The following is a 14,101-nucleotide window of genomic DNA, read 5'->3' on the forward strand; positions in this document are numbered from 1 at the left end:
AAGAACGGGTAGAGACCAGGAATCTCTTTTTAACACTTGTTCTGGTGATTCTTATCATCTGACACATCAGAGACATTGGCCATTTGTTGTTTCTGCTTGCTCAACATCTCTTTTTTCTTCTGATAAGAGCACCTCCGTTTTCCTTTGAGGAAGCACTCCTCCCCAACTCTCATTCACTGTGGGTAAGATTCTGGACATGTTGAGTGCCCATCTGAGGTTTGTGGCTGTGGAACTTAAAGAGAGATCAGAACAGTAGTTTCTGTTTTTTCCAGCCATTTCAGCTGCTCAGATGTCAGTACAGGGTAAACAGACAGGTGGGTTTAACCCAAATCATGAGTTTGGAGACAAATCTAGCCAAGAGAAGTAGATAGAGAATTAATGGAATTCCCAAGACAGTGTTTAAATGGAAAGAAACAAAAAATTTAAGAATCAATGTTAAAAATAAATCTCTTTCTCCTCTCTGAAATAAAGATGAATTTTCTTAGGAAAGATTAGGCTGGATATTCTTTACCCTTATTTGCTGTAGTCTATAAAATTTTGAATCCACTACATTATCAATATCAAATAATAATACTACAACTGGTAGTGCATTACTTTTATATAATCATTAATGCAATTTATGTGTATTTTGCAAATTTTCAAATAAACTGGAAATCCAGGTAGGCAAGAATCAGGTGCATACATACTTGTTTAAGAAATCTTTCAGAATATAGCTTATAGTAACTCTTATCTCTCTTCACCCATTAGGTTTTTAATTTTTAACACATTTTTCTACTCCACTTTAGCCATTGCTTCTTTTTAATATGTTTGATCTCAAACTGGTATCAATATGCCTAAGAGGAAGTGAGATTTTTACAAATGAAATTTTGGCTTGGAAATTAAACTATGTTTAGGCAGTCTTTTTTCCTGTCCAAATTTTGAGCTTAAATCCTGAAAATAAAAATCATTTCTAGACTCCATAAATGCCCCAGTCCTAAGTCCTTCCGGAATTGTGAAATGGAAAATTAAATCGTTTTTGTTGGAAAACTCCCTGTTCAATGGGTCCAGATCAACACTCAGATGATGTCAGCAAATGTTACATTTTTTTCCAATTATGAAATGAATTATGGGGCGCTAGCTAACCACAGTCAGTCATTAAATAAAGCTATTTTGGCTGACACATTGTTGTCCTGCCAGAAAACACAGGTGTTTTGTTTTTAAAGAATTTTTAAAACATTGCTTTAAGAAAAGATTGCATTAACAATCCTTGAGCACAAGCAATATAGGAGCATAAATAAGAAGGTGCTATTTGTGGAGAATTTGTGTGGCAAGGTAAAGATTGTATTTTCACATATGAAATAAAGAGTTGCTTTATGTACAAGGAATTGAAACATTTGGACTATGATGTATGATGACAATGATATATGACCATGCATATTTAAACATCTATACAGAGTCTTAAGAGTTGAATAAAAAGCACCTTACAAACATGAATTATTATTATCAAGAACAAATTTTCTTGAACTGGGATTTTCAAAGAATGTTAGTTCATTCTTTCTGTGATGAGTCCCAAGGGTTTCAAATGCATAGTCTCAAAATGATGGCATGTCCATCTGTCAATATCAAACATGTACTTGCTAATAATAGAACTTGAGCTGTGCTTGCATGTGGAGGTAGTTCCTTGAAAGACCAATGAGCATAAAATTTTTTGCTTGGCCCAGGTCATAATGACAATTTTTAACCATTTTGCATTTTTAGTAATATCTTTACACATTTCTTTTTTTCAATCTGCTATCTTCAATTTACAGGTTTCTAAGTTATTCCTAAATGAAGCATCTGCTTTCAGTTGATTCATCTAAGGAATTTGATTATCTCATCCAAACTATGACATCTTGAATCATGCATTAATGGCATGCTTATGGAATGAAACAGTTTTCTGTTTCAAAATGACTTTTTCCCCCTCTGTGTGTGTGTGTGCAAGAGTATAAATGTCACATATCTGTAATCCTCAGAACTCAAACACTAATTGTTACTAATTTTTCTTCTGGGTGAAGATTATGTTTTAAAAGAACAATGGTCTACTGACAAGCGTGCCTTAGTAAACTCTTGCTGGAAATAAGTCTTAGGGTTTAAATGTTGAAATATTCTAAAATTGATGCCCCAAACGTAAATTTCCTACTTCATAACTGTAATTTCAGAGTTTCTAAATCTTTTTGTTGCAAACTTTAGAAATAGCCCCTTCTCAAATTAATCATGGATATCTCATTTTTGAATGATGATTTATACCAAGATCATTCTTTAAATCCTCAAGAGTGTCTTACAAACATACCTTAATCAGCAATACATTCAGAATTTCACTAATTATTTAGTCACAAGTGTGTGACATTCACCTGAGATACAAAGACATTTTTTTTAATACTGAAAGGACTTAAATTACTTATGAAAAAATTACTGCCCATACAAAATTGAATGATTCTGTAATAGTCTGGTAGAGAGAATTCTGAGCAAGCTATTGTTAACTAAATGTTAGGAACAATTGTAAAAGGAGAGAATTCTGATCAATATACTAACATATTTATGAATATATAACTCTTCTATATCATTACATTCTTTCAAGTTTAAATGTGACAAATTCTGTTATCAAGCATAATTGGGGAATAGGTTCTGCTTAATCAAAAGTTCAGGTTAAATAAATAAGTAGTTCAATAAAAATTTGTATAGAAATATAACATGTAAGTAGATACATAATAGATATATAACATTATATATACACATAAATACCAACTTTCCAAGAACTTCACAACACAAGTGAGCCACTAAGACTTATTTAACTGCAAATGCTTTAAACACTTTCATCATAATATTCTAGAACTTAATCTCCATCAGCAATTTTCAACTGGTGTGCTGCGGCAGGCACTCTGGTATGCTGGAAGAATTTTTAAAACGTGCAATACCTGACTATTCAGTCAGGGACACTGACCTCTTTTCCTCAGTGGTTCTCAACCTTCCTAATGCCTCGACCCTTTAATATAGTTCCTCATGTTGTGGTGACCCCCAAACATAAAATTATTTTTGTTGCTACTTCATAACTGTAATTTTGCTACTGTTATGAATCATAATGTAAATATCTGATATGCAGGATGTATTTGCATTGTTACAAATTGAACATAATTAAAGCATAGTGATTAATCACAAAAACAATATGTAATTATGTATGTGTTTTCTGATGGTCTTAGGCGACCCCTGTGAAAGGGTTGTTTGACCCCCAAAGGGGTCACGACCCACAGGTTGGCGACCCACAGGTTGAGAACCGCTGTCTTAGATTGTCAAAGAAAAAAAATGACAACAGCCAACAAAGTAGCTGTCCAGTGTGCATGCCCCTTCTTGAACCATAGAGGGAGTCCCCCAAAAAATGTATACACAATATAAAAGTTAATAGCTCAATTTTGAAAAGGAAATGTATTTTAATAAATACTGTCTTTACAATTATTCAAAGTTATTATTTTTCAAGGCTTCCACTAAACCAGTAACCCAAATATCGAAAAGATTGAGCCTATATGTAAGGAATAAGTTGGGGGTAAAGAAAAATCATGCAAATCAATAGTTTAGATGGCGAAAGTTGTCCACCAATTTATTCCAACAAGGTCTTTTTATATTGTCGACATGTCTAACCATCTGATTAGGTTTCCATGAGCAAAGTCATAGACTGACTTTTTAATCAATATAGCATAGGGGATTTTAACTTGTAAAGGAAAGTTTCACTTAGAAAGAAACTTTAAGTAGTTATTTAACTAAGTCTTGCTTAACTAAAACACACCAGGATTTGTTTACATTTTATTTAAATTGTCTAATTATTTACAGAATTCTCTATTTAATTGGAAAGATTAATGACTGAGAAATTTTCAATTTCACATGAAATGACTCATTTCTTAGGTTGTTCAGAATAATGGTATCCCAGAAACATGAGTTTACCTATGGTTGTGAAATGGTGGGAGAAGGAAGGAAGAAGAGGAAAGGAAACCCATTTACATATGTATTTATGTATACACACACAAAACAACAAATAAACAAAAAACTCAAAATGGTCCTTAGGCGTTATGAGTTAAACACAAATTCTGATTAAAGAAAGACTATGAAAATATTCCCCTACATTTCTCTAATACAGAGGATATAATATACCATGATATCAAATTTTCTTCTGATAAAGAAAGCCTTATTTGTTCAACGTAACCAGTACCATAGACTTTTAAAAATCCAACTCCCCCAATACTACTTTAAAGCTAATATATCGAACTTTATTTTCATTAGAATGTAATTAGTCACACTAATAAATCAAAAGACCAAGACCCAAATTTTATATCTGTATCAGTCATCTATTTATCATCTTTCTATAGAAATGCAAACAATTATTGACTTCATTTTCTGGGGGAAAAATGCCAAATTAGTCCCTCTTCACCAAAAAAGCCATTCCAATTTGAGAACACTTTATATTTGCCTCATTGGCCAGCACCAACTCTACCTCATTTGAGTCTTTCTATTTCATTAGAAACAGATTCTCCACAGCTATCTATGGCCCCAATTACTGGTTCAGGATCAAGACCTCTTGGCAAAAACTCTGTTTGTCAGCAGCATCTCTTTGCTTCTTGGATGTGCTATAACCAGACTCACTGTCAAGGAAAGATTTTTTTGTACCATCTTTTCCTTTATCAGCTCTTTTGAGGAATAAGAAATGTTTTAATAAACTCTGAACAATCTAAACTTTCTTCAGCTTCCCAATACTAGCAACATCTGTATTACCTTCCATTTTAGGAGACACTCCACCTTCCCATTCACATCCATCCTGTGCTTTTTCCACCACAAATTCTCCAGGCTCTGCCCCTTCGACTTTTTTACTCTTTCCATTCTGCTCCTTTCCTATTTTTTGCAGTGTCGTTTTATCAGAGACCATTTTTTATTGCAAATTTAAAGAGCTGTTACAATAATCTCTCATTTTCCACATGGTATACATCCCAAGACCCCCAGTGGGTACCCGAATCTGTGAATAAAACCAACCCATTTATATACAGAGGCTGGCAAAAGTAGGTTTACAGTTGTTTGCATGGAAAATAATACAGTAATTAATAAATACTAATACAAGAATAAACTGTGGTTTGTGTACTCACAAATGTAAACCTACTTTTGCTCGCCCTGTTCTATTTTTTTTCCTATCCATACATACCTATGATAAAGTTTAATCTATAAATTTGGCACAATAAGAGATTAACTATAATAACTAACAATAAAATAGAAAAATTGTAATAATATATTGTGTAAAACTTTTATGTGAGTACTCTTTCTGTCTCTCTGTCTTCATTTCAAACATTCCTATTATACTGTACTCACCTTTTCACTTAAAGAGGCACTGTGCTTCTGCTTTTCTTTGATGTATACAAATTGCTAACATCACTACCCTTGCCCTTTGGGGCCATTATTAAGTAAAATAAGGGGTATATGAACACAATCACTGTGTTACCACCAAAGACAGTCTGATAATTCAGGTGGCTATTAAGTATCTAATGGGCTGGGGGTGTCTACAGCACGGATATAGTGGATGATAGGATGAATCGTGTCCCAGGTGAGACTGAACAGGATGGCAGGAGAATTCCTCATGCTACTCAAAATGACACACAGTTTGAAACTTATGAAGTGTTTATTTCTGGAATTTTCCATTTAATATTTCTAGACTGAGGTTGACCTTAGGTAACTGAAACCATGGAAAGGAAACCATGAGTAAGGGGACTACTCTATTTTCTGTCTCCAAGCGGACCCCAGGTCAGCCACATTTCCAGCCCCCCTCATCTCGAGCTCAAGCTCCATTTAATTTTTATTTTTCATCTTATTGGACAGGAATAGGTCAGGTTATAAGGTACAATTCCAACATCTGGCAAAGCAGGGTATGAGGTCTACCTTGGGTCTCACCAGTATTCATACACACTCCCTGCCTCATTGCAGACAGCTTCTAACCATTGTCTTTCTCCACACAGAATGGAAGTCTCACAAGACAAATGCCATCATAGTTTGGGTGAACGGCAATAAAGGCAGGTCTTTGTGCATTAGAGCACTCCCAACTCCTTGACACCTCGACCCTCACTTATACAAGCCTTCCTCCTTTGCCCTCACCCCACAGGCTTAGATCTACCCTAGTTTTCTTTTCGTGTCAAAGAGGAAAGAAGTCAAAGGTGCATAAAGGTCATTATTGATTGGACAAAAGACTGAGGAATTATCTACTTTCATAGGAACACTCATATACAACTGTTCTTTTCTCATTAGGACATCGTTGATGAACAATTCCTGACAGAACTGTGTTGTGAGTGGCCCACGGATTGTATTCTCCTTGTCTAGTTTGATCAAGGGACTGCTAGTGGCAAAGTAACAAAGGTAAGCAAATTCCTGAGGCTACATAAAACTCGTTTATAAGTAGGCATTTCTAGGAGCTGCAGGCTGGAGCTGGTTTAACAGCCTTTCTTCCCAGCATGTCCACCATTCCACACCAACATCCCCAGCACGTGGTAGCATGTCACTGTGCAAGGAAAGATGCCTGTGCCTGAATTAGATTGATATATTTTCTAAAAATATTTTCACCATTGAGTTTCCTGTGTAGGAAAGAATCTTTTAAAGCATTTATTGGGTTTTTGTCTGCTTGTGACAGTAATGACAGCTCAACTTTAGAAGAATCTCAGAAGCGTAAGAATGAAAATAAAGATCATACATGGTTCCACCTCACAGAGAGAACAATGGTGACATTTTGGGGTATTTTCTTTCAATTATGAGAGACAAAAGAGATCATATTAAATGAATCATATTAAATTATATGGATCATATTAAATTATATATGCATTTTTTGTTTCCTACTTTTTTCATGTAATGTTTGAAAAATATTAATGAATCATTACAAAACAGAACTGCATTTGTCTCTGAATATTATGAGCATTTTCCAGTGATATTAAATGCTCTTCAAAGACATGATTTTTGAAAGATAATGTTCAAAAAATTTATAGTTAAATAACATACTAAATCATTCTTCATTTTTTTGAACATACACATTGTTTCCTTTTGTAACAGCTTTATTAGATTATAATAAGCTGCACATATTTAAAGTATACAGTTTGCTGAATTGTGACCTATGAATGTACCTGTAAAGCCAACATCACAATGAAGACAATGAACGTATGTGTCACCTGAAAGAGTTTTCTTGTGCTCTTCTGTAATCGCTCCCTCCTGCTCTTCCTCATCGCCACCCCCATCTCCAGGCACTATAGGTTAGTTTGTATTTTCTATCACTATAGATTAGTTTGTATTTTCTATCACTATAGATTAGTTTGTATTTTCTGTCACTATAAATTAGTTTGTATTTTCTAGTCTATTTCATAGATGGGATAATATATTAGTACTCTCTTTAGTCTGACTTCTTTCATTCATAATTACTTTGAGATTAATTTATATTGCAATGCAATAAGTAGTTATTTTCTCTTATTGCTGAGTAATATTCCATTGTATGGATATACCATAGTTTATTAATCCATTCACTTATTGATGAACGTTTTTGTTGTTTCTGGGGTTTTTTTTAATTACAACTAAAACTGCTATTAAGAGTGTGTATCTTTGTATAGCCATGTTGTCTTCTCTTGGATCATCTATACAAAGACTTATACACAAATGAATATAGCATCTGCCTATTAAAGTATCATTTTCAATATTTTTAAATGACTTTATTTTTCAACATTTACAATACTGATTAATGGTGTGTAAGATCCATTTTTTACTTTGTTAATTTGGGAACAAGTGGGAAAGGAGAATTTTACACAATGCAAGCAAAAGCAAGAAACAATATATTCAAAACTTGGAAACCAGATTAATCTTTTCAAATAATCACTCATCTTATCCTAGGCTAGGAGGGATCAGGCCATAGAGAATTAGCACGTGATACAGCACAATTCCGTTTCAATGTTTTCTTATATTTTCACTGAGTTTGAATGGATAGATTTTCATTACATCGTAGATTCGAAGCTGTCCTTCATATGTACTAAAACGTTAAGTCTATGGGCTTCTCTCATTTCAAGTATATTTTGGGCTTTCCACAGGGTTTCCAAGTATGTATTATTTCTCAAATGAGTTAACATGGCCATCAGTATGTGAAGCCTCTTGCTTACCCAAATGGAAAGTAAATCTGTTTCAAACAGATCTGGTTTATTACCATTCTCACTACTTTATGTTGGAGCTTTCTAACTATCCAGATATCAAGACATGATCCGTAGTAATTCGTGGACCTCCACAAATTAAGAAACTGGTAAAGTACCAGGGACAGTAACTTGACACAGTCCCAGATGCTCGTGTGCAATTTCATACATACAGTCCCTTTGAGGTCAAGTGGAATTGCCATCCTAACGCTGATTGGTAGATCACCATCAGACGCCAAGTCAGATAGCAGTTTTTACAGATCTAACTACTGTTGCTCAACTGGGTGTCCATGGAAACTGAAAAGTTGGTTTGTTGCCTAGAGAAGTGGAAAGAAAACCAAGTCATTTGGTTTCTATGTGGTTTTTATGAAACTAAGAAAAAAATTTTGGCAAATGATAAAAACAAGGATGGCTTAAGCTATGATTCCCCTTGGTCAATTCTTGATCTTATCAAAAAATATTCTCTATATATATTACTTAGGAATATAAAAATATTCTAAATGAAGGAGTACCAGAGTCTATGGTGATTTGATTCTTGGTTAGATTTAAAAGATTGACTAACATATGCAACAAAATATCATAGGTTAAAAAATCGTTGGATTCATTACATATGGAAAATGTTTCTCATCCACAAATTCAACAGAGTTCCAAGTATGAAAGAAAAGGCTAGTATTTAATAAGGGCGGAGGAGACTGAAACACCTATTCATTAATCCTATGGAAATATTTGTCACTCATATGTGGTTTAGAGAATTGGGTAAAAATAGCATTTTCCTAAGAATTTGTTCATCTGGGTATGAATCTTTATCTGAGCAACAAAATATGACAACAGTAGGGAGGAGATTTATAAAATGAACTCTTTGAAAGACAGGGATGCAAAAGTGACAACTTGGCACATGTTGGCATGATTTCACAGCATCTGTTGGCCTGCCATGAGCTAGAAAACAACTCCTGGCAGATCCCCTCTCTCAATAATTGCACAAAATTAAACAGGCCAAGAAAGGTGGCATACATGAGTTATAACCAAGAGTTGGCCTGACCTCAGCTGTTCAGTATTTTGGATAATTAATGCTGCTTTTTAGCTTGCCTTAGAATACTTAGAAGAAATACCTATAAAAATTGAACTTCAACAGGAAAAATAAAAATTGGTTTTATTCATGAGTCACAGTTAAAATGCCCACAGAGGCCAGGTAAGGAATGAAAATCAATGTATGGAACTGAGCAGGAGCAAACAATAGCACTAGTGTGATGATAAACACCACTGACACACAGGCTCAGGGCTGGGGAGTAACGGGGGAGTAATGACAACTGTAGCAAAGTATAGAACACATTTCTTCTTGAGCCATTTGATGCCCTGTCTTCAGATATTTCCAAGGCTAGGTTTGGTTTGCCATATCTTGCTGGAGTGCCCAAAATGATTTATTTATTTATTTAAAAAAATAGTAAAATGGATGTGGACACAACTGACTGTCACACATTCATAAATCGTTAAAAATGATGTGTAATTTTGTGCAAATCACAAATCTGTATAAAAAGTAATGCAAACACACGCATGCCCACACACACACACACACACACACACACACACACACACAGGGTACAATGCCAAGAGATTAAAGAAAGCTGACTTAGTTAATATATAAAAACTGAAAAACATGAGCTGAGTCCAGTGGGAAAGGGGATATTTTCCTGCTTCACTTTCTTCCTTCATGCTCCTAAGCCTTAGGAGTATCCTAATTAAATTAATAACAATGTACCTACCTATATAGTTTAAGTTTAAAAAATTTGGCTCTCAAAAGAAATTTCAATCATTGTACTGTTGATATTTGGCTCTGTTGACTAATGAGTTTGCCGACCACTGTCCTAGACTATCTCCTATGTGTGTTTTGGCTTTGTATTTAGGGTTTAAGTCATCAAGAGGTTACAGTGAAGAAGGTGGGTTTATTGCGCACTTCTCCTCTGTCTTTAGAAGAGTTATTTCATTGTAAGCCATCCCGTGTCAGTTCTATTATTTTCTAATCCAAAAGCTTTCCTGGTTTATCTGCAAACCCAAGTCCCAGCTCTTTAAAAAAAAAAAAAAAAATATATATATATATATATATATATATATATATATATATATATTGATTTCAGAGAGAACGGAAGTGGGAAAGAGAAATAGAAACATCAATGATGAGAGAGAATCATTGATCGGTTGCCTCCTGCACGCTCCACACTGGGGATCGAGCCCACAACCCAAGCATGTGCCCCAACTGGGAATCGAACCGTGACCTTTTGGTTCATAGTTCAATGCTCCACTACTAAGCCATTCTGGCTGGGCCAAGTCCAAACTCTTCAGCTCAGGCCCAGCAAGCTTCCCAAATGTGCTCTGCTGCCACACACACACTCAGCTTTCACCTGATGCTGCTCCTCACAATCCCTTGTAGCCCACTGCCATATTGCTCTACCTCTAAATGATGCTTTTTCTGTATTTCTCTCCATCAAACACCTACTTATCCATTAAGATCCACCTTCTGTAGGAATCCCTCTAAGACCAAACCAGTCCAGGGTGATTTCATATTCCTCTAAATTTCACATGAAATCATAACAACAGTGTTGATGTTCATAGCCAACACATCTCATTTACTTCTAGCCAATGATTCTTTATGAAACAAATATTATTATTAACCCCCATTTCACAGGTGAGGATTTTGGGAATCTTGGAAAAGAAAAGATCTCTTTCCTGATAGAACAATAACAGGAGGAATCTTATTGGACAACTTTGATTATATGCTCATCCCTGAATCAGTTACTGTGGTCAGGCCTTGTATTACATACTGATGTTATGGGGGTCAGATGAGCCAAACCTCAAATCATATTGACAGATATCAGAGGGGAGGCAAGGTTCCAAATGTAAGAAAGAATGTTGTGGAGACAAACACAAAATATTCACTCTTGTTCTCACATGGAGACTGCAACCCCCAGCTTTCCTTACTTAAGTAAAGCGAGACTTCTAGCTAAAATGATGCAGGGAGTCCACACTTAATATACTCCCTCTGCTTCAGCCACATAAAAAGAAAGATAAATATAAGATTTTTTAAAAACGGGTAGAAAAATAAAATAAATATCTTTGTAGACTAAGAACAACCAAAGAAACATAAAGCTCTGAGCAGAGCTGTAGTTGGTAGACACAGGACAGTTTCAATATTTAAAGTTAAGAGCAAGTTGAACTTTTCTTATTTCTAACTCAGTTTCCAATTTTCTATATTACTAACCCATCTGACCATGTGACATGACATGTGAAAGAAGACTGGAAAAAATTATTACTGACCAACAACTAGAACTAGTACTTTATCAAGGTGAAAGCCTACAAATCTAATACAGCTTTTTGATAAAGTTTCCTGCTGGCTCACAAGCTGGATCTGTGCTATCCCCAGTATTAAGATGAGTCCACGAAATGTCATTATGAATTCTGGTTCTGGATAGAGCTACATAGTGAGCCAGATAAGGCCACCATGAAACTGTTGGACAGGGAGATGTGAACACAAAGTGGGGAGGGTCTTATTCAAATACCTCCAACTAAAAATTAACCTACACATTGAAATTCCAAAATATTTGAGGAAATATATAACACTAAGAAAGACTAAATAATGAGAACATGAATTTGCTCTAGGTGAAAATAATTTACAAAATTGTCTGATGAATACTTTAAGTAAGTTTAGAATGTTCAAGTAAAACACAATTGAATGATTTCAGGAAAAAAATATTTTTTTAAAGGAGCAGGAGCCTGGCTGGCATGGCTCAGTGGTTGAGTGTCAACCTATGAACCAAGAGGTCACAGTACTATTTCCAATCAGGGCACATGCCCAGGCTGTGGGCTAGATCCCCAGTGTCAGGTATGCGGGAGGCAGCTGATCAATGATTCTCTTTCATCATTGATGTTTCTATCTTTCTCTCCCTCTCCCTTCTACTCTGAAATCAATAAAAAAAATTTTAAAGGAGCAGGAAATTATGAATAAAAGGACAAGCAGAATTAGTACTGCACACAATTTAAAAAGTTAGAACCACAATGATATTTCCCTTCACACTCACTAGGATGACTAAAATGAAAAAGTCAAATAATAACAAGTGTTGGCAAGGACATAGAAAAATTAGAACCCTCCCACACTGTTCGTGGTAATGTAAAATGGTACAACACTTTGGGAAATAGTATGGCATGTCCTAAAACAATTAAGCACAGAGTAATCATCTTACCCAGTAATGCTACTCCTAGGTATATACCTAAGAAAAATGAAAACATATTTATATACAGAAACTTGTACATGAATGTTTATATCAGTATTATTCATGATCACCGAAAGATGGAAGCAACCCAAATATTGATCAATTGATGAACAGATAAACAAATTGTGGAATATCCATATAATAGAAAATGACTTAGCCATAAAAAAATGAAGTACTGATATATGCTACATCATGAATGAATCTTGAAAACTTTATACTAAGTTTTAAAAAAAGCTTATCACAAAAGAACCATATGTTATATAATTTTGTTCATATTGGAATCTAGAGTAGAGAAATCTAAAGAGACAGAAAGTAATTGCTGTTGATTAGGGTTGGTGTGGGAGGCAAAGGGGGAAAAAAAGAATAAGGTGGTGAAAGCTAAAGGGTACCAGATTCCAGATTTCTTTTTTGAGGTGATGAAAATGTCCTAAAATTGATTGTGGTGATGGTGGCACATATCTGTGGCAAGTCCTGTAAAATGGTCTTAAAAATTTTTAATTTGGATTTTCCCCTTCAACAAAAATTTTTGAAGGACAATATAGACATTTGTTGAGACTGTCTGGATAAATTGCCTGTAACCACTACCAGATAATGTTAGTGCCCATGCCTATTTGTGTTTATCATCTCTTCTCACCACATGAAAAGCCTGAAGGCCCCTAGGCAAGTAACACAGATTAGAGGTTCAGAGACATTTAGATTCAGATTCCATCATTCAGAGTCTTTAAGAAAATGATGGGGAAACCCAGCCATCACACAGTTATGGTCGGAAAGAGAAATGAGACTCAAAGAACTCACCCACAGCCATCAGGAACACCTTCGTCCTGGGAGTGGATATACTGTGAATCCTGTATATCCACCTTGTATTGTATTAGCAGCAAGAATAATAGCAAACCCACAGTGAAGGATTTGTTATGACAACTTTTTAAAACATTTTAGTCTTCTTTTTAGGGTGCAATATTCAAGTGATTAGATAACTTGTTAAAAACAAGATCATTGATTAAGAGGAAAACGAATAATATTGATCATGATAATGATTCAAACCATGGTCTATCATGCCCAAAATCAAAAGAATCATGTGAATGTAAATTTTCTTTCCTATATTGAACCCAGAGTTCAAGCCAGATATCCATGACATCAAGCATATAATTGTTTACCTGAATTATATTGTTTTACAATTTTCTTTATATTAGACTAGAGGCCCAGTGCACAAAAATTTGTGCACTCAGTTGCCGGGGTCCAACCCCAGCAGGTCCAGGGGTCCCCAAAGGTGTGGACGGAGTCGGCGAAGAAGGAATGACACAGAGGCAGCGTTCAGGTGATCATCATAGCCGGGTTCTCTTGTCAGGGTCTCCAGCCAGGTTCTCCAGCCAAGTTCTGTTCAGGATCTCTAGCGAAGTTCTGGTTAGGATCTCCAACCAGGTTCTGTGTCCATGTTCTCTTGCTAGGTTCTCCAGCCAGGTTCTGTCCAGGTTCTCCAGCCAGGTTCAGTCACCAGGTTCTAGTCAGGTTCTCTTGCCAATTTCTGTAGTCAGGTTCAGTCCAGGATCTTTTGCCATGTTCTCTCCCTAGGTTCTGTCTCTAGGTTCTGAGGCCAGTTTCTGTCCAGGATCTTTTGCCATGTTCTCTCCAGCGAAGTTCTTCTGT

At 35.5% G+C, this 14,101-nt stretch overlaps 1 pseudogene; it reads right to left on the reverse strand.

Moving 5' to 3' along the window:
• Positions 1-4,394: 4,394 nt before the first annotated feature.
• On the reverse strand, positions 4,395-4,927 carry LOC118666580 (annotated as a pseudogene).
• Positions 4,928-14,101: the final 9,174 nt, after the last annotated feature.

Source organism: Myotis myotis, unplaced genomic scaffold (genome assembly GCF_014108235.1).
Source record: "Myotis myotis isolate mMyoMyo1 unplaced genomic scaffold, mMyoMyo1.p scaffold_m19_p_11, whole genome shotgun sequence".
Lineage (NCBI taxonomy): Eukaryota > Metazoa > Chordata > Mammalia > Chiroptera > Vespertilionidae > Myotis > Myotis myotis.